General features: G+C 38.0%; 1 protein-coding gene across 7 annotated transcripts in view; it reads right to left on the bottom strand.

Moving 5' to 3' along the window:
- The window catches only part of FGF13 (fibroblast growth factor 13), a 581,564-nt gene that overhangs the window by 36,181 nt on the left and 518,797 nt on the right, over positions 1-26,586 (bottom strand). The window lies entirely within an intron of this gene.

Here is a 26,586-nt window from a genome sequence, read left to right as displayed (position 1 = left end):
CTCAAATCACAAACTTTATAAGCAGCTGAGCTGGGTTTCCAATCCACGTCTGACAGAGCCCTCCCTCTTAACCTCTGTAAGCATTCTGAAGGCAAATATTAAGTGTCATTTAGTAATGACGCTGCAACCTCCTTAAACCTAGGACATCAAAAAGATGTTGCCAGAGAGTGAGAAGTAGGATTATTCTATTTTGGAGACAGAGAACCATGATTCCACTATTTGCTATCTTGAGTCTGAAGACTCAGTAGTAGTAGACAGATGCTGAGATGTAGTAGCCAGTCCCTTGTCAAGAGGGAAGCGGTTTCTGCATAGGAATGGTAACTGTACCCTATGAGGAGATTTAATAATCTGAGAATATGTGTAGAAAAGAAAACAGCCACTGAGATGGAAACCTGGGGGTTAGGAAAGGCATCAACATTTAAGAAGAGACAAAAGAGAGGGAAGAATCAAAAGAAAAATAGAGAGAAAGCAGTGCTGAGAAAGCCAAAGAGAAGAGTTTGTGCCAATGAGGAGGAGGTGATGAACCTAGGTCACTGCTGCAGGAAGGAGAAGTCAGGTGAGGTCTGCAGAGAACAGTGGGTTTAGTTTGGTGGTCACTGGTGACCTCAGCAGTAGGAATTTAAGGACAGTAATAAGCACAGAAGAGAAAGTAAAAAAGATTGAGGAATTAATGAGTAGATGAGAAAACAGACCAATCAAAGACAGATTAGGTTGGCTCTTGGCTATCAAGGAAAAGAAGCAGTTTGAGAGGGGAAAAGAGTCCCAAGAGAGACTTTTGAGAATGGGAGTCTTGACAATTATCTGTATGCTAATGGGAAAACGCTGATAGTCAAGGAGACAGTTAAAGTACAGTATGGGAAACAAAATACTGATCTAGGTCTCCATGGCTTTGGGAAATGATACAATCAAAGGAAAGATAGAGGTCTTAGCCCTAAAATGGAAGAAAAGGCCTTCTTTTGGGAGAGGGAGGTTGAACGGAAGGACCTGTAAGATCCTTCACAGTATTAAGACTTTTTGATGAAGGACAAAAAAAGTCCTGTCGCTATTGCAGTGTGTTTGGATGGTGAGGAAGGAAAGGTAACCTGTGGACTCAGGTTTGTTCTATATGGCACAGAAAAAAGTAATGTTAAAAGGATCTAGTCTACTTCAGAAAACCACCAATAATCCCTTCACCTGATGCTAAACCTAGACATTTTTTCAACAAAGAGGTCTCTCTCTCTTTTCTTGTCGTATCAGGCTTCTAAAAGCTGAGAATGATACCTTTGCATGAAAGTAACATGCAACATGCAATCTACCTGCACACTGACAAGAATATACGGAAACCATGTCACTTTAATAATGTGGCTTGGGGCTCCCTCCCCCACCTTGGGCCCCAGGCTGTCCTTACTATCTCTAGACTCAGCCTCCTACTTCTGCCTAAAATACCTTTAGGATTTCTCCTGTGTGCATAACAAATAACAGCATGATGTACATTTCAGCACTTATTCAAAGAGGTTTCCAGGTGCTAGATACAAGTGGTGGAAGATCTTGTGTTTTTTCCTTTAGATCTAAATAGTCTGAATCTCAGTATTGCTCATGGGAACTGTTTCAAAGGCTGAAGTGTCAGAATCAGAAAGGAAAGAAATGTGTGGGTGGCAAGTTGCTACATGCAAACCTGTCATATTCTTCTTTCATTTTCAGACCTGAATATGCATGGATGCAGAAATTATAGCTTATCCCAAAGTTTTTATTGTCGGCATCAAATATAACAAAAAATGTCAAGAAGATAAGATTGGTATATTTAAGTGAAAATGTTCAACAAATTTGATCTTTAACTCAAATAGCTCTATCTGTTAATGAGCCCTTTCACTCCCTTTGAATATACTCTGAGAGAAGGTTGTGGGGCAAAGCACAGAGTAAAATCTCATTTATTCAAATTTCACTACTTTGACATTTACAATAATTAGAATGGAGAGAAACACTTTTGTTTAGCGATCCATTTAGACATGGGTACAAAATAATGGCACTGAGGAACAAACTTAAAAATATTTATTAAAAATGTAGGCATAAAAATGTCCACCATAGCATTGTTTTATAACAACAATAAAAAAGAAAACACTCTAAATATTCATCAATAGAGAACTGGATAAGCAAATTATGGTACATATATACAATAGAATATTACCAGCCTTTTAAAATGATGATGTGGACGCACATTTATTGACAAAGTATGTGCACAAGATGTAAGTAAAAAAAATGCAAGTTACAGAATAGCACATACAGAATTATCACATTTATGTACAACAAAGTACATATATGTGTATATACATAGAGAGGCATATGGGTGACAGACACTGAAATCTCTGGTTAGTGAATTTGTGGTAACGTTTAACTTCTCTTTACTTTCATGTAAAATAAAAAATAGAAGAAACAAAGTATTTGTGAACAAACTTTTCTAGAGTCCTCAAACAACTTTAATTCACATGTCAACAACTGAGACATTAATTATACATAATTTCGTTAAATCAGGTCATCTCAGGACCTTTACCAAAAAAGGAATAAGCATAGTTTGAATTAATCTAGGGAACAGGTGTTATTGCATCTCTTTAAAAAATACTTTATAAGACTGACCCACTTCGTAATTCTTTTTTAGTAGTGAGTGGGTTTTATGTGTGTGTGTGTGTGTGTGTGTGTGTGTGAACTGAACAGCAAGTCGTTCCTTAGCTGTGGCATGCACACACACACATACCACCACCACCATCATTTCCATTATAAATCTACATCATCATAAAGGATACTAACAGATATTAAAACTGATTACATTAGTGGAAATAAATATATACTTAAAATACCCATAGTGCTTCCTAGCAAGAAATCTATAACAAATGAGAAAGGAGTCAATGGTTGGACTATAGGAGTTCAATTTATTTTTTTTTCTCATTTATTTTTTAAATTTTTTTTATTTTTTAATTTTTTTTAATTTTTATTTTTACTTTATTTTACTAGGAGTTCAATTTAAATTAGACTGAATGACATCTCTACTTCATATGGTGGGATACTCTTAGCCAGAAAAACCTATGGTTTTCAAATTTATACTTAATAGTTTTTAAAAATAAATCATCATTTCTATATAATGGAGTAGGATAAAATTATGAATCTTACAAACACAGTCAATGTTTATGAATATGTTTTCCTCATACAGAACTTGGATATGTATCAACTACACCAACATGAGTTTAAGCATTACTCCCGGAACTTATTTTAAGCCTGACCTAATGAATCAACTAAATATTTCAACAGCTATTTATTGAGCACCTACTGCACTGTTCCAGGCACCAAGAAGAGGTTACTGAACAAAATAAAGACCCTGCCCTCAAGGAGCTGACATTCTAGTAGAGAGACAAAATAAATAAACATGTACATATCCATTCATTCAACAGAAACAGTGAACAAAACAAAACTCTTGCCTGCAGATAATTTATGTTCTAGGATATAGATACAAACAACACACAAATAAACATTTTATGCAACAAACATACATTCAACATATTTGTTCTGATTGGATCGATTTATATCTGTATATACTATGGACAGTGGGAGATGGAGAATCAGGAGGACAAAGTATTAATTTAAATTAGGGAAGCTTCTTTGGTAAGGTGATATCTGAATAGGGAGCTGAAAGCAGTGAGAGACGAGCAGTGGGGCTATCTGGGGAAGAGGAGTCCAGTCAGAAGGAATGGCCATTGAGAAGGCGCTGAAGCAGAGGAGGCTTCTCATGATGTGAGAAAGGAACAGCATGAAAGCCAATGTGACTTGAGCTAGCGAGTGGTGAGTGAGAAGCCAGTGAAAATGAGGATGGTGCAGTCAGACAGAGCTGGGGGACCATGTCACAGAGGGTCTGACCATCCATACTAAGGACTCTCAAGTATGCTCTGAGGAAGCCGTTGGAAGAACCTGGGCAGAGGAGCTATTACACGATCTGACTTATAGGTAAAAACAGTGATGGTAAAATAGAGCAGGGAGGCATGGAATGTAAGAAGGAAGATTACCTAGGAGGTTGTTGCCAAAATCCAGGTATGAGAGGGGGAACTGAGAAATGGAAGTGATGAGAACTGTTTTGGTTCTCAAGTTGCATATATTTTGAAGGAAAAGTCAAGCTTTGCTGCTGCACTGGGTGTGTAATGTTAGAGAAGAAAAGATGCAAGACAACCCCAAGGATATTGACCCAAGAAACTGGAAGGATGAGGTTGCCATTTATTGAAATGGAGAAGCTCGTGGGGTAAAGCAAATCTGGGGAAGGGGTATGAATATTTCTACTTGGACAAGGTAACTGAAGGGTGCTGATTAGGCACCGAAATGGAGATGTCAAAGAAGCAATTGGAAATACAGTTGTGGATTTTAGATAAGAGGTCCAGGCTGGAGGATTTGGGGAGTCACCCATATATAGATGGGCTTCCCTGGTGGCCCAGATGGTAAAGAATCTGCCTGCAATGTGGGAGATCTGGGTTTGATCCCAGGGTTGGGAAGATTCCCTGGAGGAGGGTATGGCAACCCACTCCAGTATTCTTGTCTGGAGAATCCCCACGGACAGAGGAGCCTGGTGGGCTACAGTCCATGTGGTTGCAAAGAGTCGGATGTGACTGAACAATTAACACATCCATATATGGATAGTATTTCAAGTCATGAGAGTGGTTCTCTAGAAAATAAATATAGATAAAGAACACATCCAAGAGCCAAGTTCATGGGCCCACCAAAATCTAAACTTGAATTTAAGAAAGAACCAGCAAAGGAAACAGAAAGATTGGCCAGTGAGAGAGGAGAAAAACCAAGAGAGCATGGTATTCTGGAGCCCCAGTGAGATGAAGAGTAATTGGGTGGAATACTATGATGGGTAGGGGTGGGATGTAGGGGGCAAAAGCCAGACTGGTTAGGTTTAAGGAAGCATGAGAGAAGTTGAGGGGAGATTTGAGGGGTTGTGCTGTAACAGGAAGCTAATAAATGGATTGGTATCTAGTGAGGGATGTATAATCAAGGGAGAATTTTCTTATTTATATGGGAAAAACAGGAGCATGTTTGTATGCTGATGGGGATTATATGTTACAGAGGAAAATATGATGACATAGGAAGGAGGGGTGATCATTTCTGAACTGATCATCTTGAAAGATGTGGGGTTGAATCCAGAGGAAAACTGTAAGGGCTGGCTTTCTATAGGAGCAAGGAAAAGAGACATAATAACAGGGGGGAAAGGCAGAGTAGGTAGGCATAGATATAAGCGGGTAAGAGATAAACTGGTGGAAGTACAAGGGAAATTTTATTTTCTATTTTATCTGTGAAACAAGAATCTTAGCCTGAAGAGCAGGAGGAGACATTCAGGATTTCAGGAGAAAGAAGTATGAAACAATCATGTACGTTGGTATAAAAGTAATTCAACTAGGAAAATTCTAATAATACTAATACTAATAAGGAGAATGAGGTACAGGAAGATGGCTTTATATATGCCAACATATTTAAATCCCTCAACCCTATGGCTTAATTTTCTACTACTATCCCCATATTGAAGTCAAGTGTATAGCGGACTTTTGGACTCAGAGGGAGAGGGAGAGAGTGAGATGATTTGGGAGAATGCCACTGAAACATGTATAATATCATGTAAGAATCGAACCGCCAGTCTATGTCTGATGCAGGATACAGCATGCTTGGGGCTGGTGCACGGGGATGACCCAGAGAGATGTTATGGGGAGGGAGGTGGGAGGGGGGTTCATGTTTGGGAACGCATGTACACCCGTGGTGGATTCATGTCAATGTATGGCAAAACCAATACAGAACTGTAAAGTAAAATAAAGAAAAAAAAAAAAGAAGTCAAGTGGGCCTTAGAAAGCATCACTATGAACAAAGCTAGTGGAGGTGATGGAATTCCAGTTGAGCTCTTTCAAATCCTGAAAGATGATGCCGTGAAAGTGCTGCACTCAATATGCCAGCAAATTTAGAAAACTCAGCAGTGGCCACAGGACTGGAAAAGGTCAGTTTTCATTCCAAATCCAAAGTAAGGCAATGCCAAAGAATGCTCAAACTACTGCACAATTGAACTCATCTCAGATGCTAGTAAAGTAATGCTCAAAATTCTCCAAGCCAGGCTTCAGCAATACGTGAACTGTGAACTCCCTGATGTTCAAGCTGGTTTTAGAAAAGGCAGAGGAACCAGAGATCAAATTGCCAACATCTGATGGATCATCGAAAAAGCAAGAGAGTTCCAGAAAAAAACATCTATTTCTGCTTTATTGACTATGCCAAAGCCTTTGACTGTGTGGATCACAATAAAATGTGGAAAATTCTGAGAGAAATGGGAATACCACACCACCTGACCTGCCTCTTGAGAAATCTGTATGCAGGTCAGGAAGCAACAGTTAGAACTGGACATGGAACAACAGACTGCTTCCAAATAGGAAAAGGAGTACATCAAGGCTGTATATTGTCACCCTGCTTATTTAACTTATATGCAGAGTACATCATGAGAAACGCTGGACTGGAAGAAGCACAAGCTGGAATCAAGGTTGCTGGGAGAAATATCAATAATCTCAGATATGCAGATAACAACACCCTTATGGCAGAAAGTGAAGAGGAGCTAAAAAGCCTCTTGATGAAAGTGAAAGAAGAGAGCAAAAAAGTTGGCTTAAAGCTCAACATTCAGAAAACGAAGATCATGGCATCAGGTCCCATCACCTCATGGGAAATAGATGGGGAAACAGTAGAAACAGTGTCAGACTTTATTTTTTTGGGCTCCAAAATCACTGCAGATGGTGACTGCAGCCATGAAATTAAAAGACGCTTACTCATTGGAAGAAAAGTTATGACCAACCTAGACAGTATATTCAAAAGCAGAGGCATTACTTTACCGACTAAGGTCCGTCTAGTCAAGGCTATGGTTTTTCCAGTGGTCATGTATGGATGTGAGAGTTGGACTGTGAAGAAAGCTGAGCACCGAAGAATTGATGCTTTTGAACTGTGGTGTTGGAGAAGACTCTTGAGAGTCCCTTGGACTGCAAGGAGATCCAACCAGTCCATTCTGAAGGAGATCAACCCTGGGATTTCTTTGGAAGGAATGATGCTAAAGCTGAAGCTCCAGTACTTTGGCCACCTCATGCGAAGAGTTGACTCATCGGAAAAGACTCTGATGCTGGGAGGGATTGGGGGCAGGAGGAGAAGGGGACGATAGAGGATGAGATGGCTGGATGGCATCACGGACTTGATGGACGTGAGTCTGAGTGAACTCCAGGAGATGGTGATGGACAGGGAGGCCTGGCGTGCTGCGATTCATGGGGTCGCAAAGAGTCGGACATGACTGGGCGACTGAACTGAACTGAACTGAACTGATCCCCATATTACAGATGAGAAAACAAAGTCAAGTCAGCAATTCATCTGTGTAGCAGGCTTACCGGGTAGCACTGATGGTCCACCAATGATCAGTGAAATCATTAAAGTGAATTAAAGTGAAATCAGATAGCAGCACTGTGTTTCCCTCCAGCCACACTTGTACAGATGTCGAATTGGCAAAGATGTGAATTTAACTAGGGTGGGGATGTTGCCAGTTGATGAACAACAGGTGGGGGGAATTTAATTCAATCCATAGTGTAATCAAGAGTGATCAGCATGATGGATTGTTGTCACCTAAGTGGGGGAAGAAGCTAAGTGAGGAAATGGACACTCTGAGTCTGGGGACTGGAAGGAATGAACTGTACAGGCAGACAGTGATAGTCAAAAACAGGATGCTTGAAATTACGATGAGGATAAAGGTTAATTTGAATGACCATCTACTGTTTTCCTTCAGAGTAGATGGCTGAGGTAGGATAGATAAGATCACTGGAGAAGAAAAATTCAAAGAACTGAGACGTCAGAGCACCTGAAAGTCATCTACATGGATACAGAAATCATCAAGATTTACAAGAGTAATGTTGGAGGGTGTCTGTCAAGGGGCAATGGACAGTAGTATTGAAAAGAATGATAATGAAACACAAGAAAGAGGCCTCTTAGCTTCTCTTCAATTAAAGGAAAACTAAAAAGTGGTGCACAGTCCAAGACAAACTAATAGAGAACAAACATTTGGGACTTCTCATGGTTATAGTTCAGAAGACTGCCCCAAACCCTTGTCATTTTCACAAATAATCAGTTTCATATCAATTTGCTACTTGCTGACTTCTGATCATCTAATATGCACTTTAGTGACAATGTCACATATTAAATCAATACACAGACAAAAGGGACTGAAAAGTTGAGGTAAGTTAGACACTGTCCAAAGAACACTGTTTCACTTTTTTATATTTTATACAGGTAATATAATTCATTTTAGAAGCTTTGATAAAAGTATAAAAATAAGAATCATGTATGATTCTACCATGCAGTAGTAACTAGTTTTGAATCTTTGGAGGTATGTGCCTCTCTTATAGGGAATGAGAGCCAAGAGTTGGGGCCTGAGTCCTCGAAGAGATTGTTTTTATTCTCGAACCTTTTTAATCTTAGCAGTTTGCAATAATTCAGGTTCCTGTTAAATTATGGAGAAAATACATGCTAGTTACTAAATCATCATTACTATTAATGAAAGGTTTTGCTCTAAATGAGAAATACTTGTTTTGAATGAATAGAAATATCTTCAATCTGTAGCAGAATGGCTTGGCATAGAGGTACTGGGGGGTGATCAAAGATTACAGACAGCAGAAAAAAACGTAAGAAAGAGAAAGCTGAAAAACTCATACTTCAGTGAACCTGCAGCTATTTGGTCCTTATAAGATTTGTTAGCCCGGCAGCCTAAGAAAACAGGGTGAGCTGAAACTGGCAAAGGTGAGGTTGATGGGACTATTCCAGTTCCAAAAGCATGTTAAAACATGGATGGGATTAATGCACTTAGAAAACCCAATTAAAGGTCTAGTAATGATTTATTTTTATGAATACATGTTTTCTTCCCCAGTATGTATCAACGAATTCAGAAAGCCTAACTGGACCCTCAGTCTCCCTGTCTATATATAAAAAAAGTAGGTTGCAAAGGGAAAATGGTATATTATCTGAATTTGAGTAGATCACCTTTGTAGAGACGGTCGTGATTTCCTTATACGGAATCCAGAAAATTATGAACTCCTACTCATACATCAGCCAATCAGAAATTTAAAAGGTTGGGGAATATGATTAACATTTCAAATAGCTCTTCCTTCAGATTTAGTTGATTCTTTCCCAGAGAGCTTCTCATATGTCACTACACTATGCACGGTCTGTTAGAGACAGGCACTGATAGAACATCTCTGCAAAACAAGAGCAGAGCTGCTGATGAACTATAGGATGGTATCTTAGGAAATAAAGCAGCGTTCCAAATACATTATCCTGTGAAATGGGTAACGAAGCTGTGAGACTCCAACATGTCAATTTTTCTCTTAGTATCTTTCATGTGCTCTTTGCTCCTCTTGAGAAATGGCATATACCTTTCACATCTATACTGGCTCCAAATCAAACTTAAAAAGAGGAAAGCTCTGACTGCAAGCCTATCACCATGCCCCATTCATGCACATTTATGACTGGACCATATGTTTTTCTTGGTAGATAGGTGAGCCACGGAAATTCTGAGTTCAGAAATGATCCCAGACTTACAAACATGGACTTGCATGAGTGGAGTGTTTCACCCCCACCCCCGCCCGCTGATATTCTTCAGTTCATTTAACTTAGAAGAGCTTTCAGCCCATAATGAGCAAAGAAATACACTCAACCAAGTAAAACAGGATAACAATGCACCAATAAGAGATGGTTTTCTTCATAAAAGTGTTTCAGAAAATACTCCAAAAATGGATTGCTCCTTCGTAAGCTGCACTTGTAAGCTAAAATTTAATTTTAGATTCTACAATTGCATGAGCCTCATGAAAAGTCTCCGAAACTTCTGTTACATGGAAGGATGCCTTAAGTTCAATGTTCATTCAACCACAGTGATGGGGATGGAAAGATTCATTGAGTACCTATATATGTCAGACAATTCACAGAAGTAATCTTCATGAAGCCCAGAAATATGTAATACCCCATGTTTTAGATGAAGAATCTGCAATAGATGACAAAGCGGGCAAGCGACAATGAAGGGTGGACATGCTTATGATGTATGCATTGTGTCTCAGTTGAGGGTTCTCCTAGTCCCCTACTTTCTGTGACCCTCCAAACATGGGGAATAAGGATAATTCTTTCCCCTATATTCCTACAAATGTATTATGAGATGGAGAACCTGAAGAACTGCCATGCCTAAGGAATATTTACACTACCCCTAAAGACTGTACCACTCTGGTGGCTGTCTAAGATAGAAGAAAGCTCACAAGAATTGAAAGCTATTGGGTTGGCCAAAAAGTTCATTTGGGGTTTTCCATAAGTTGGTTTGGGAAAGCTCAAACTTTTTGCCCAACCCAATACATCACGAACTCCTCAGCATAGTTCTACAAGTTAAATGTGCTCAGAATCCTCCTAGTTCCTGACAGAATCCTATACATCTCAATCCTCAAATCTATTTACAAAGAAACAATGTGGGAAAATTAATCTTACTGTGCTTCTCTATAATGAAACGATTTGTGCAGAAACAGGAATTTTATGACAGATTCTGTGTCCTCTAAAAGTTATCTTTAATTTCACTGCCATGTAGAGATTGATGAAAGAAAGGAGACTATAAACTATGCAACAGCTTCTCCTGGCTCATTGATGAGGGAATACAACAGAACTCCTTGGGTTTAATTTTCAGAAATACCAAAGGCCAGCATTTTTGATTCTCTATGAAATTCAATATAAAGGAATAGATAAGCAAAACTTAAGTCAAATCTGGTACATGAGACCTTCCTCTCCCTTCAGATCAACAAAGTTTGAATGGGGTATCTGCTATCAATTCCTCCAAAGAAATCTCAAACATGTTTTCTTACCAGAAAAAGCAATATATATTCTAGGGAATCATGCTTTGATAAATTCATAGAAGAGAGAAAATTCCCATTAATATATCAGACACTTGCTGATATTCTGGAGTAACACTAACAAAATATGTTAACGTAGTACGTAAGCAACTAGGGTAACTCTGTGGGTAAATCTGGTTTAATTTAACCTCTGATTATATATTTGTTAAACTGTGTATATTCAGTTATGCCCAGAGATCCCTTTTGATAAATATCAAGTTTTCAAATACTGTTCTACTGGGTTTGGAATGAAACTATAGAATGGATAATTACCATCTGAGAGAGGAAAGCCTCTAACTACCACAATTACCCACATTAATTCAAATTGCATGAAAAGAGAAAATAACAAATGTTTGGAAGACTGCACTATGGGGGAAACTAAGCAAACTAGCACAAAGAAAAACCTGATATTAACAGAAGAAGGAAATCATGTATTTTCTCCCGTTGTATGGGGTAATGAGAGTCAAGCTTGGAGTCCACTTGATTTGTTTCCTGGGTCAGGAAACACACAAGTTTACCAGTGGGCAGCAATACAGACAAGGCAAATGAGCCCTTCATTAGGTGATGTAATAACTGAGTGCAGCATAAAAGCCTATTTCTAAGCCCAAATGAGAATCATTCTCAGTCGAGAAATATCTAGTTATGGACCTTACCATTTTCAAAAGCTGTCTACCTCCCTTTACATACAGCAAACTGCCGTATTTTGACACCATTCACAGGTTCATTTATTATATGAGTCACAGACCATGAAACTGTGACATTTTCCACAGTTGAGCAGGGTGAAGAGCAGGACCATTCAGCGGAGGCAATTAGAAGACACAAACAGTCATCCTTTATTGGTCAAGTCCAATCATATCTCCAGTGGAATGCTAACGGTACTTTTATATAAATAAACCAGATCATCAAAGGCAGAGACAAAGAAGATAATGTTATCATGAAAGATTCATTAGAAACCAGTAACAATTTTTTCATCATGAGTAGAAAGTTAATTATTCTTTTCCCCAGATACAACCCAGCTATTTCAAAGATGGTCCCTGGCCAACTAGTACCAAGGAGCTCTCATTAGATCTGCATGCTACTCAACTCTATTGCTGGGGATTTTATTTAAAAAAAAAAAAAACAACAAACTTCATGACGGATACAAAGTTCAGGTATTTACTTAAGGCTTGCAAAATAGATTCTAGGGGTCAGAGGGATCAGATGTAATTATCTCATTTAATATAAGCAAGGGAGCTGCGTGCATGTGTGCTAAGTCACTTCAGTCGTGTCCAACTCTTTATAATCCCATGGACTGTAGCCCGCCAGGCTCCTCTGTCCATGGGATTCTCCAGGCAAGAATACTGGAGTGGGTTGCCATTTCCTCCTCTAGGAGACCTTCCCGATCCAAGGATCGAACCCGAGTCCCTTATGTCATCTGCATTGGCAAGTGGGTTCTTTACCACTAGAGCCATCTGGGAAGCCCAAGGAAGGGAGCTACCTGAGTTCATACTCTCATCTAAACTGGACTCAGAAGCTGCATTCTCAGCTTTCTAGCTCAGTGTGCCCACCTTGGGATTCCCTGGACAATTGTGACATTACTACCTATTCAACAGTGTTTCTCATGTATAAGAGAGGACATGATTTATCAAGTGGCATTTTATTCATCACCATCTTGCAATAGTGACAGAGACTTGGTAAACACTCAAGCCTCCATGAGGAAGGGGGCAAGCCCACGTGTAGTCTGGCTCTCCAAATGGTTCCTTTCTAAACTGTGGTATTCTTGATTCGGCCATCTCTTATTATGGAAATGTAAGAAATAATTTCTTTTCTCTCATTCATTGGCCTCTAATACAGCAACATGTTCTTCTATCATCTTCTATCATTTATTAAATATTAGTAGAGTATCTATGAGATATTTAATAATGAATTTGGTATGGAGGGGGGATATAAAAGGAGGGCACGCCATTCTTATCCACAAATAGCTTAAAATATGGTTTGAGGATGCTCGATTTACACACAAGAAACACCTGGGGAATAAAAGAGGTCCATGAAAATATGATATACAGTCTGCTCTGAAACATAAAGTGAGGCCCTGTGATGTTTATGCAGGCATTTCTAAGGTTGTAATGCTGCAAGGAAATTGTCTGATACTATCACATACTTCTTTAATCTCTGTATTTACAATTGGCTTAATGAAGCCAAACAGAGTAGGGCCTTAAGGACACGTAATCTAGCTTCTATCAAGGGACTTTGGCTAAATAAAAATTTGAAGACTGGAAGTTCTTCCATGAGTAATTCAGGAGAGGAGGGAATGACTATAGACAAAGCAAATGATAAAGCAAAAACAAACAAGAGTGTCTATCTCATTTGAATTCAGAATGTCATACCTGAAGGGAAAATGAACTACTGGGTATCCTTATAAAAGAAATTTTCAATTAAAAGCAGGAATTAAAATTGAGTTGGTAAGGAAGATTCTTTGAGCAACCACAGAGACAATAAAATTGTCTGGAGGAACAATATGCCATTGAATTAAGCGGGATGGCCACAGAAGGTACATGATTGCTTTGGGGACTACAGTTAGTATCATAATAGCAAAAAAAAAAAAAAAAAAAAACGTTCTAAGACCTCTGGAAGATATGTGAATCTGCCACAAGATCACATCAGAGGTGGTGATGCTGAAATTCCATAGATCAAGATGCATGAAACAAACCAGAGAAAATTTCACGTATGTTGCAAGAAAGCCACTTAATATTTCTTGGCCAACACTCACTGCCTCACATATAAACATTATGTACATACCTGTAACTTCTGGAATAATGAAGAATTCTTTCAGTGTGACTCTAGGCCATAATGATCAAACAAATTTTATTGGACAAAAGGATGAATTTCACGTTACTAATTTTGGGTTTATTGTCACAAAATATACTTATTTTGACTTTGCGTTTAATTCAGCAGTACAACATGGTGATCCAAAAGCAGTACTTTTTTTTGGATCATTTGTTACACACACATACTATGATGTAAGCAATAGGGCTAAGAAAGAGGAAATCACCATATTTGATATTATGTGTTTTTGACATTATTACTACATTGGGTTGTCTCTATAAATCTAACCTTAGAATCCTAGAGATAGGAAACACTTAGAATAAAAACTCCTTTTACAGAAAACTTTCTTTCGCATGACACAAGCTCAACTCTCTCAATAGGATCATCCTTTACAGAAAGAGTACATTTATATTAAGGGTCTCCCATGAACTTTGACTCATCATGGATTCTGGTAAAGTGGCTCTGCATATGGCTTCCTGAATGAATAATTTCCTCAATATATCAAATGAAACACTGGTCCATGACAAAATGGAAATGGATTTGATTGCAAGAATAACAACAAATAAAGGTTTAATAAAATCTCATACAAAAGACAAATTTCCTCTATTACTGCTGTATTTAGATAAACTCCCCATGAAAAATGTTATTATTTTTAAAGTCTTGCTGCTAACTTTTAAGAACAAAGTTTTCCCTTAAATTATAAGAGAAAATACATTATTTATGCAAAAGTGACCCTGGTTGGCTTAGATTTCCCCTTAATGCTCCAACAAATGTTTGAAAATGCAGTGTAGCCACTCGACTGGGTGATACCATATGCTAAAACGTAACTTATGAAATAGTCATTGATTCCAAGAAATTAAAAGTTGGTAACACTCAGAAAGTGTGCTTATAAATGTGAAATGGGAACATGATGAACAATTTGTGAAGTAATTAACTAATGTGCCAGAAATGAGCAACTTGCTGATGAGACTTTCCAGGTTTTTTCACAGTGGGTCCTACTTTCATTTCCCTGAACTGGGAACCAGATGAAGTTTGACATCCCTCAGGTTAAAGGAGTACCAAGCCATTTAAAAATCAGGATTGAACTATTAATAGACGCTAGAAATGAAAGTTGCTCAGTCATGTCTGACTCTTTGTGACCCCATGGACTGCAGCCTGTCAGGCTCTTCTGTCCATGGGATTCTCCAGGCAAAAATACTGGAATGGGTTGTCATTTCCTTCTCCAGGGGATCATCCCAGTGCAGGGATCAAACCTGGGTCTCCTTCATTGCAGGCAAATTCTTTACCGTTTGAGCTACCAGGGAAGCCCAATAGATGCTATGTACTCAATAAATCAGTGGGTCACTATCTCATACTCTTATGACGCATTTCATATAGAGGGATCTCTATACAAATGACAGTGAGGTCTTGGTAGAATTTCTCAGATTACTGAATTCTAGATTTGATGAACTCTATATACTGCTAGCTAAGAAAATTATATCATATTAAAGGAATGATTTAAGGAAATTATGCAAATGACACTTAGACTTGAGTATTAGGCAGGTATGCATAGAAACAGGCTAGAATTGTATGTTTGTAAAGCCTCTCAAAGGATGACTTAAGTCACCATTCAATGACACATAACAATACTCCAGGAAATAACAATAATAATAAACGCTCAATCAGGCACCAGCGGTTAAAGCAAAGCAAAACTCCAAACCAACTAATTGTCCATCTTCTTTCAGCAGGCTTTTTTATATCAGCATTTAGTCAGTTACAATAACCACCCTATCACAGCACCAATCAACTCTCATTATGGTTCCAATTTTTAAACTCAGGCAGCTCACAATTATCCTGACAAAAATGCCAAGCTATTCCCTCTTCCAAAAAGAAGATCGACCATATAAAAAGACTATTGTATAAATGCTTCTATATTTGCCATAAAAAACACTGTGTCAAATATTCTGACAGAAAATTCTAAGCAAAATAACAAGAGAGCCTGAGCTTTAGGTGAATGATAGAACCATTTAAAACCTGTTTGCAGAGCTACCTGTATGAATTATTAGCACAAATGGGGGAAAAAAGCAATGATGGCAAACGTATTTGAAAAGATCTGCCATCATATAATCTCCTCTACTGACTCACTGAATTCCTGCCATTTCATGGCATATCTTTACCACTATGGTGGCAACAGGGATTATCGGGCCTGGGCCAGGTCACCCGGAATATTGAACCCAGAAGGTGGAGCCTTATAGCCTAGGTGGAATTTCAGAGCACTTATAACTTTGTGGAAGAAAAAGAGTGTTTCCTTTTTCATCTTGGGTCCCTGAAACTGACAAGACTGAAGTGTCTCGACTGACAGAAAGTTCTGAAACAAATCTAATACAGAATTGTTTAAAAACCATCTGGAATTCTACTTCTTTAATACTATCACTCCTCACCAGTTTGCTTGCATCTTTTGATGTTATGATGGTACACAATTACAAAAACAACACTGCCGGCTGGTTGTCAAACTGCCTCTCTGCATCCACACAAAGGTGACAGCTAGGAGACCTTACCTCTTCGACACCAAGAACCATGCAAATAGATGAACATCTCCACAGACAGTAAAAGACAAACAAAACACACCCCAGCCCTCAACCTTGAGGTCAAAATCCACTAGTCTCATCAAGGCTTGAGAGGTTCAAGAAAGCTGCTGTTTGAGGGATTGTGAAATATGAATTATGGAGATAAAAAAAACACTCACCCCTCCACCCCGACTCTGGAGAGAAGGCATACCAAAAGAGCTTCCAAACCATGGAAAATAAAACGCTGCTCTGCGTGCCCCAAGTGTGAACAGAAATCAGGCCACGGTCCAGAGCAAAGAAAAGCACTGAGCAAAACCAGCCATCATGGTTCTCTTGGCCTCTTTTCTCTGGGTTAATTATTGGTTTGAATAAAGTCTCATGCCTAGATCAAAGACACTGACACTTAAAGTGTTTCCTGAGCCTATTATCTTATGCGAAATTTAAGAATTGTTAGATTCAAATACCCTTGTGACATGCAAATGCTTTGTTTCATGGACTGCCCTACTGGAAGCAGAACTTTTCTGGTCTGAGCAAATGACTCTCTCTGGGAATAGAAGAGAAAATAGAAACAAAGTCAGTTGGGCTAGGTGACTTCCCTTGCTGGTGAGGATATTACGAATGGAAATATAACAAACAGCTTCCATAAAATGTGCTTTTTATCCATTTGCTGTCTCTAGTGTTAAATACCTATCTAACCACCAACCTAGTCAGAAAGAAGTGGTCATTTCCTACCAGTGATCTTCATGGCAAATGAGGAAATGGAGCCAGATTTTGACCCTACCATTTCCTCTTGCTCTGAGACCCCTCTTACTCAGTGATCACATCAACATATATTTAACGCAACTGGTAAATTTCCGCAATGATGCACCTTCCCCATTCCCATCCCCAAGGACATTCAAATTGTTTCCCTATATGGAATTCCTTACAATGAGTTCTAGATTAAAAATATCATTGCCAAGAAATGGCAACCCACTCCAGTATTCTTGCCTAGAGAATCCCATGGACAAAGGAGCCTGGTGGGCTACAGTCCATGGGCTCGCAAAGAGTCAGACACGACTGAGCGACTAACACACACACACACACACACACACACACAAGTGCACATGTGCGCACGCCCAACTGGGGGAGAAACAGGTTATGTTGATCCCTCCAGCAGCAGATCAACTGTTAACGATTAGGGCTCGAAACTTAGGACAAATCTCCTTATGTGCACTGTAAACTCCAGCCATCGTCAGTAGAGATCAACGTGATCACGAGGCTGCCTAGTATCTGAGGATGTTGCACAGATATCTGGTCATTGATTGGTTGATAAAGCTCTTGGGCTATTTTAGGCCCAGATGTGTGACTGGGCTTTCTGAGTCTGGAGGAATGGAGGGAGGTTTCAGGACATTTGTACGTTAAAGGTTATGAATTAACTATTTATAATAGTTAATTTAGAAAGTATATAAATGAACTCTAATATAAAATAAAATTTAAAAAATTAAATAAGAAATTATGACACAGTATAGAAATACTCAGCTTCAGATCTCTCCTAGGCTCTGCCTATAACTTCTTCAGTGGAAAGAGTCTGCAAAGTGTTAACACTTGTATTACAGTAAATCATCCTTATGATGATGTGGGCAGGGACCAGGGAATACTGTATATAATACTTTTGAGAATTTTTTAATCAAACCAACAAGAAAACACTTTTGTTGTTGTAGCCTTGCTGATTTGGGGGCCAGATTATAGCAATGGGTTTGTTATGCACAGGATTTTCTGTTATACTATTTGCTTTATACAAAGAAGCATACCTGTTGACATCTCATTTCTGAAAGCTATCACTGTCATTTTCTAGGGTCTCTTTGTCAATTATGACAGTGTTATGGGATGATTCATACCCTCCCTCTGTTAGGTATTTTTTCATCCTTTGTATTTTTACGATCTATGTCCTAACACCTTGGGGTTGTTACTTATATTTGACTTTTCCAAATCTTTACAATTTTTTTTCTCACATAAAAAATGGACATCATCTCTCATGCTAGCTACTTGTTTTATGCTGAGCCAGAATTCCTATACACATCTGAGGCCCTTATGGAAGGAGATGTAACATGGCTACTGGCTATATGTTAAATCTTTTCAAGAAATCAATGGAGGCTTTTCCAGTACTTTCACTTCCAAGACTGTCAAAAGCAGTTAGCATCAGAGAATCTGATGAATAACTTAATCAGAATTTTAGTACAGACGTGTTATCTATTCACACATTCAGCCTGGGCAAAACATATTAAATGTATTAGTCAGGGGCTTGCCAGTTATTAACCTTGGTTACAGCTATTATAATGATCAGAGAAACGCTTTCATTTAAAGTTCCCCCATTCAGAAGTCACAATTCCCTTTAAGCAGTGTAACCATTGAAACCAGTGCTGTTGCCTTCAATTTTTTTTCTCATGTCTCAGTAATTCACTTTCTTATGTAATCTTGAAATGTTAACACTTGCAAGGAAGGATGGAAGGTTTAACTTATTTTAAATATTCAAAAGGCTTGACAGAAATAATGTGCTTTGTCCTTATTCTTTATTATACACAACTTTATTAATTTAATAAATATTTATTTAAAAGGTAATTTTTGCTGGGCATTGCTCTCTGACTAAGAGGGAGGTGGAGAAAAATAAAACCAGTTATTCCTTAATGAGCATAGGATTTAGTAGGCAAAGATTCTTAAATACAGCTTTCATGGAAAAAAGGATAATAAGAAAAAGGCTCTTGATAGGGCTCTGTGTTTTTCTATCACACTGTAGATTAATATTATACTAAAAAAACTATACAAACAAGAAAACAGGGGCTAAAAACAATGCCTATACCAAGCCCTGAGATTCACTGAATGATTACATAAAATATAGCTAAAAAATCTTATTTGCTCTGTTTTACAAAGCTATTAAGCATTATCAAATATGTTGCTAGAGCAATCTCTAAAGGTATTACACGTTTGGTGCAGGGTATGTATTTAAAACTGAATGATTTTAGGAATTCCAAAATAATTCATCCCATAATAGCAACAGAGCTATGAACATAACATTGGTTTCTTCCATTATCTTTCATGTATGTGTGTCGTGTGTGTGTGTATTACCTCCTTACATATAGTTTTACTTGCTGAAATTCTTCTTTGTTATTATTGCCAGTTATTTTATTTATTATCTCCAACAGACTGGCTTTTTTCCTAAAAATATGAATTTAGCTTCTGAGTTAAAGCCATGAGACACTTTTAAATATGTATCCCAGTGACCTTTAATTTGGATTATTTTTTCAGCTTGGCCTCAAAAACAGAATTGAGAGCCAATCTTATTCTATTTAGCTACAACTACTATCGTTTCCTTGATTTCTGAGAAAGTACCATCCTCAGTCATTTTTTCCCACCTAAGAAATGAAGAGCTTCACCCTGAATAATTTCCCAGTTTGGTTATTTCTTTTTTACAGAGACCATAAAGAGAAGGTCCTTGACTTTGAAGGCACAACCAACCAGAATCATCTAATTTCACATTCAAATAATGCCAAGCTAGATTTTCTTTCACATTTGAATGAAATTTCCATTAACTGAAAAGAGAACTAAACATGTGAAATAATCTGTGACTTAGGAAATGTGTTTGGGGTTTGAAAATTATGCTGATTCACTGGTATTCTGAAGGAATACCTAAGATGAATACAGATACTTTGGTATATTTTTCACTACAATAATTGTAATGACCTCTAGTTCAATAGTAGCAATATAATCACTGCAAGCCTCTTTAAAACATAAAATTTGTCTCCCTGAGCTAGCGGAGTCATTCATTAACAAATAAAATGTGCTTGCTTTCTTTGCTTTTCTTCCTGTAAAATAATCCTGTTGTTTATATTTCCCATTTTAGTGATACCACTCAGAAATAGGGATGTATGTGTATAATTACCCTTACAACCATTAGTCTGAACTGAAAGTGTCAATCAAAAATGTTTAATCTCATAGCCCGTAGAAACAAAAAAGTTTTCTAGATGTGAGTGAGTGAGTGAAAGTCGTTCAGTTGTGTCTGACTCTTTGTGACCCCATGAACTATACAGTGCATGGAATTCTCCAGGCCAGAATACTGGAATGGGTAACCCTTCCCTTCTCAAGGGGATCTTCCCAATCCAGGTCTCCCATGTTGCAGGAGGATTCTTTACCACCTGAGCCACCAGAGAAGCCCTTTCTAAATGTAGGTACCAAAATCTGGAATCTAAGTTTTCGGAGTCGTAAACACTAAACATAAACTAATGTTTTAATAAGAGGGTAAAATTTGTGTCTACTTGTTTTGCAGGGAGTGCTATACATGATAGCTACTGGTTATATGCAAAATCCATAACGATCATTTTCTTCTGTATTGGATATGATAGTGCTCATGTTCATTTGAAATGTATTTTCTTTTATAACTGAGTCAATCTCACTTCCCTAAAGAGCAGTAATGTTTAAACCAGTGCCCTTTCATTTAATTCTATTAAATTGAAAAGCCTCTGTCATAATAACCCCAGAAATTAAATTACACAAACTTGCTGATATACAGATTTGACATAACTCAAACATTTTACATGCTACAAATGTTTGCTGGGAGTACATTCATCACTGCGAATTGATCAATGAATTCATCTAAACTTTAACATCCTTTCTGTATTAGAATATGGGCTTGAGCTGTGAAGCCATATCACTGAAAATTAGATCTTAAATTGTCACATACTAAAATCAGAGAAACTAAACAAATCTGTAATAGAGTAAATTCTCAGCTGACAGCTAAATGTTCTGAACATCTGAGGCCTCTTAATATAAACAATCCCCCCATATACAGTATGAAATCAAAACATGAATCAGAACCCATTTTAATTTACCTGGACAATTTAAATTTCCATTAAATAATGGAATTTAAGCTTAGTGACTAGAATGCTGAACCTAGGAAATTTTTGCTGTTGAATCGCATTTTTTATGACACTTGTTCATTTTGGGCAAAATGTACTAAATTTTCTCAACCTCAAAGTAGCTTATAGTAAACTTGTATGGTCTATCTAAAAACAAAAAAAAAAACCCAATGGTCATTTCTCAGTTTATTGACTCATTATCCTATTTTTCTAAAGAGATTTGGGATACCTGAAAATATCATGTTAAAAACTGCATTCTCGAGAGCAAGTATTTACTCATCGTGTCTCCCAATGGACTGTTTGCTAGTTGCCACAAAATAAATTTAAAAAGCAAGAACTATACAGTGGAAAGTCAGTCAACATCTCGAATGGATCATCAAAATTAACATCTGTGATGGGAGAAGAAACTTGCTAAGTTTAAGCTAGGTAAAAATAATTCGATAGAGAAGGAAAATGTCCCCTTAGTTCAGATCCCAAGTCCGCCTGGGCCCACGGGATCAGTAACACACACTGCTTCATTCCCATTGCATCAAGCCAACACTCAGCGAGACCTGCTTTCTGGTCTTGAATCTAGTTTGCCCAGGACCATAAAACAGCAGTTAAAATCACTCTTAAAAGTCCTCTCTAGAAATATATGAATAGAAAAGTTTTGGTTGTCAAAGGATTTCTACTTATCTACACATTTTAGCTACCCTTACAGTAACCCAAGCAACATTGTGTACTCTGGAAATGGAAAGCAAGTGTTGATGAATGGTAAATAATTAGGCAGGGAAAAATGCTGTTACTAAGTTCTGGAACATTTCAAAATCAAAATATATTGCTTTGGGCTCGGCTTTGAATCTTTACTATCTTGTTTCTAATATCTGTTATTATTCCTCTATTAAAATAGATACTAGAACATTAATAACACTTTTACATTTAAGACTCGATTTCCTTTAGTTAATGTTTATTTCAAGCAGCTTTGAAACATGTATAACAAAGAGCTTTATATGATTAAGTTTCGAAGAACTCTGAAAAGCTTCTGTACAACTCATTATTCTTGGTAAAGAAAAATCAAAGGTACGAACAAAGTTCTCTATACACAATGAGTAATAATTTCCTTACAGTTCTAGAAAGACTTAGTTATATCACGGACAAAAGTAAATACGTTATGAAATAATGGCTAATTATGATTCTCTGTGCCACAGATGGTTTCTCACTGCCACTTGAGCCTACATCAAGTCTGCCCCCATGGCAACAAGGAAAAAAGGGAGGGGGGGGAAGGTGCAAAAATCCTGAGATTAATCATGGAAATCAAATTGCTCTCTGTAGCAATAACAACATGGAGGTATTGTTTCTTTGTTTAATGGCCAAAGAGGGGTAAGAAAGGGCAAAAGTGTAAAATTGAATTTGAAAGAAATCAAGGGATGTAGAAGCAGAAATGCAATAGAAGATAGGAAACAGAAAAGGAAATAAAATAAGAAAGCTCTTCCAAGGATCAGCATTTTCTTTCATCTCAAGAAACAGTCCTTCAGAAATGTAAAAGCAATTTGTTTGCAAGAACAGAAAAAGATCAGTTTCAGAAATTTCAGATATGGGACAGAGTGTCTATAAATGCATGGTTTCCAACTTCATTGGGGGTGGAGGTGGTTCTCAGTGCTACTCAGCAATCATTTTTCTTACTTGTCTTATTAGTGGTTTTCAACCCAGGCTACACATTAGAATCAGCTGGGGAGCCTTAGAAACTATTTCTACACAGACTCAACCCTCAGATATTTTGATATTATTGGTTCCTGTTTAGCACACAGAATGGAATTTTCTTAAAGGTCCTCAGGTGATCCTAACAGGTAACTAAGATTGTGAACTATCATCCGACTAGGAGTCAAAAAACATTTTTTTTTATAAAGGACAAGATCATAAATAATTTAGGCTTTGTGGGGCAACTATTCAATTCTGCCATTATATTGCAAAACTTTTGAATAGGCGTGACTGTGTCCCAGTAAAACCTTATTTACAAAAATAGGTGGTAGGCCTGATTTGGCCTGTGGGCCATAGTTTATCCACCCCTGGTCATTAGACTGTCTCTTTCCTCTCCATTTCCCTAAAACCCCTGTTGCAAACCTTCACCCTGTGTCATCCCTATGCCTGATTTTTAGCTGATGACTCTTCATCTTGCTTCAATCATCCAGCTGGAAATTCTTCAACTTCCTTGTCCATCACCTGCAGATTCAGTGCACCTATGTTCACATCTGTCCTCATCGATTTACTGTAGAAGCAGTATCTCTTCAAGGTGAATCTGATCTTCTCACATATTCAGTTCCATCCCTCTCTCTGACTCCTTTGAGACCCTTACTCCACAAAGGATCCCATCTCCTATGTCTTCAACAACTCCATCTCTACTGGCTCTTGACCTTCAGCTAACAAATATATTTAAGAGTCTTAGGCAAAGAACCCTCAAAGCCTTCTTCAGTTCTGTGTCCTCTTCTAAATACTCACCCATGTCTCCCCTTCCCTTAGAAATTCTACAACTACTGCCTGTCCCCTGTCACTTCCCATTCACTCTTCAAGTCACTGCAGTCCAGCTTCTGTGTCTACTTCTCCACTCAAGGCGTTCTTAGCAAGAATGCTCAAGACCTTCATATGGTAAATTTCTAGTTCTTGTTTTACTTGTTTTCTCTGAAGCATCTGACATTGTTGACTCTTCTGAAAGCCCTCTCCCCACTTGGTTTTTACAATGCTATGGGACCTGTCACAATCTGTTCTTCTGTTGCAGGGCTTCCACACTATTATTGCCTAATATTATTTGAAAACTCTTTTTTTTGCTTCTCATGCTATGTATTCCTCAGCTATTCTCATGGCAACAGCCACCACCTACATGTGATAACTCTCACATTTTATCCCTAGCTCACACCTCTTTCTCAAGCTCTAGGGTCATATTTTCAAACACCTATGACAACCTGTACTTGGGTATCTTTTTTTTCCTACTATTGTTTTTCTTTTATTCTCCATCTTGGCTAATAGCTCACCATCAACTCAACTGCCAAAGATAAAATTCTCACTCTCTTGCAGGGAGAGAGAATAATACTCTAATAATACCCTAATAATACTGTGCACATGTTAAACAATGTCTACCTGAAGGTATGTCACTTCTATCTGCACAGTGGATGGCAACTATATATGTTCAACTGTACATGGTGCTCCTGTTTTCCCTCCAAATCCAAACAGCCACCAAATCCTCATGATTCTACCTCTGAAATACCTCCCGAATCCATCTCCTTTTAGCCCCTGCCACTGCAAATGTTTTAAGGCAGACTTTACTCAGCCCATAATTTTCAATAACTTCTTAATAGATTGTTTTCCTTGCCATAGCAGTAGCCTCTGTTTCCTGTTCCTCTTTTCGCTTCTTCCTCAGGTCATTGTCCAATCCTATTTTCTCTTTGCTAACAAAACTAGTTGCCATATTTCAGGAGTAGAAGTGCCATGGTTTTATGTAAGGGACTAGTGATCCTTTCTCTTTGATTACCCATTCTTCTTGATGAAATAAGATATGTCACTTAGCTTTTTGGTCTTGTGTTGCTAAAATCACTAAGACAGGCAATATCCTGAGAGTCGGAGTGCTACACTTTAAATAAGATGATCATAAATGAACCACCCACTAAGGATGGTGATCAACGTGGTGATGGGACTCCAAGTCACAATCAGTAAGGAGCAATGGGAAGAATCAGAAAATTTATCCTGGAGAAGATTCCAATTCTTTCCTGGAGCAGATGAATTTGGATATCTTTTTCCTCTGAACTCCAGGATTATCAGACATCTCTCCTCCTTAACCAAGACATAGCTTCTTTTCTTTAATAGGAAATATTTAAGATTTCTTTTCCTTAATGGGATATGTGTACAAAGAGACCCATATTTGCTATAGATTGGCCTGCCTACCAAAGAAAGGAAGCCCATCCATCTACAGTGCTGAGTCCCCTGGAAGGTCTTCCTTAGAAATGAGCTCACATTGACATTTACCATTTGCTAGAATAATGGTCAACTTGAATGGTAGGGTATGAGTTTTGACATCAATCCCTTCCATGTAATACTCTTGCCCTAATTTTCTTAATGGGAGCATGTGTCATACTAACTAACTTACATGACATTTTCTCATTTTAACTTAAGTATTATTTCCAAACTGTTTAAAAACATTTACTATTGCCAGATTAAAATTAAAAAAAAAAATCCTCTCATCAGTGCACCTCAATGGTGACCACAACTCAGGGAAATTCTGGATGCATTACCAGTAATGACTTCCTGTGTCATCTGCTATTTACCTTCTCAAAAGTATGCCCCATATATTCCATTTAGTTCCCATGCCTGCACAGTAGTTGCAGAAAGCAATCATTTCTTCTATGAAAAACCTACCTTTGCATCTGGTCCTGGTGAGGTAGTCTGTTGATCTAAATAAGGTTAATTAAAATTCTTCATTGTTAAATTACCTTATCTCAATGCACAAATCTGAAAGACAAATCCCTTTTCCTATTGTTTCTAATAATGTGTGTGTATGTGAGTGTTAGTCAGTCAGTCATGTCTGACTCTTTGCTTCTCCACTGACTGTAGCCCGCCAGGCTCCTCTGTCCATGGAATTCTCCAGGCAAGAATACTGGAGTGGGTTGCTATTCCCTTCTCCGGGGATCTTCCCAACCCAGGGATAGAACCTGGGTCTTTTGTACTGTAGGCAGATTCTTTACCATCTGCGCCACCAGGGAAGCCCTACTTAGCCATGTATTTAATAAACTGAAAGATCTCATGTAGTTTGAGACACATTCAAATCTTGCATTTGTAAAAAGGATAAAACCCCTGCATTTATTTAACAATAAGACAGTAGAAATGGCCTGATGGGAATGCTGATAGGGACTGATATTTGAAGATTATGCTGCTAATCTTCTATTGTGAAATCTGAAATGTTCTACCCCAGTTTACCAAATGAATGAGCCCTTCAGTTCCACTCTTCTCCCTCCCCTCTTTCTCATCCTAGCCTCTGAAAAACAGAGTTATGCTATGCTTTCACCATTTCTAAGAATCTTACTACATACCTGGCTTTGAAATAAATTTAAGGAACAGGCCAGAGCAAGAGTGTTTAAAGGTAACCACTTTTGCACTTTAAGGAATAGATATCTTTAGTCATGGTAATAGACTGCTTCAAGGCTATCTAGAACAAAGTCCGACAAGCAATTTTCTCCATTTTTAACATCTTATCTTTTTGTTAGACTATATGAAATTTAAAACAAAGACTTTAAAAATCCATATATTAAGTGGTTACCTGTAATCAGTAACTAGATCTACTGCTAATAGTAAAATCCTAACCCTGGCACTGTACCATTTCTGCCTATATTTAAATATAAAAATTTAAAAAGCTTAATGTGGCCCTAGGTTCATAGCTGAACTGTTGTCTAC

The sequence above is a fragment of the Ovis canadensis genome, chromosome X (assembly GCF_042477335.2).
Source record: "Ovis canadensis isolate MfBH-ARS-UI-01 breed Bighorn chromosome X, ARS-UI_OviCan_v2, whole genome shotgun sequence".
Lineage (NCBI taxonomy): Eukaryota > Metazoa > Chordata > Mammalia > Artiodactyla > Bovidae > Ovis > Ovis canadensis.
The sequence above is the reverse complement of the archived record's forward strand: the minus strand, read 5'-3'. Positions and strand labels throughout refer to the sequence as shown.